The sequence below is a fragment of the Penaeus monodon genome, chromosome 19 (genome assembly GCF_015228065.2).
Source record: "Penaeus monodon isolate SGIC_2016 chromosome 19, NSTDA_Pmon_1, whole genome shotgun sequence".
Taxonomy (NCBI): Eukaryota; Metazoa; Arthropoda; class Malacostraca; order Decapoda; family Penaeidae; genus Penaeus; species Penaeus monodon.
Window position 1 is genome coordinate 40,159,081 of NC_051404.1, and position 499 is coordinate 40,159,579.

General features: G+C 37.9%; 1 protein-coding gene across 1 annotated transcript in view; it reads right to left on the reverse strand.

Annotated features, from left to right (window-relative positions):
- The window catches only part of LOC119585237 (protein Wnt-5b-like), a 252,158-nt gene that overhangs the window by 64,312 nt on the left and 187,347 nt on the right, over window positions 1-499 (reverse strand).

Consider the following 499-nt stretch of genomic DNA (forward strand, 5'->3'; position numbering starts at 1 on the left):
CACACAAACAATGCCCAATATATCTGGTTATAACGCAAAAATTGATGACGAACAAGTAAAAATACTGAAACTGCCAAAATCAAAGCACTCCAATCAAAAAAACAATGAAGAGTCGAGAAATAATAACAAGAGCAAGACCCAAGAAACCCCCTAAGACACTGGAAATCTGAAAACTAAAGAAATATGGAATCCTGAAATATTGCGTCAATCGACACTGGTCTCTGCATCACTGAACTACGTTGGCCCAAATATTCGACAATTAGAGAGCAGCCTGAAGCAACGATGTGAACAGCTATATTGTTCAAGTACTTATTTTCCCTCACTTTGGGGAACATGACTAGCTTTTAAAAGTTACACTGAATGCAATTTCTTAAAAAAAAAAAGAAATCCCACATTTAACATACCAAGTATATACCTGACTCTCCCTACTCTCTTCCTCCTCCCGACTAATCTTTCCAATCACCATTCGCAGTTAACACCTTCTCTCAAAACCCCGTCA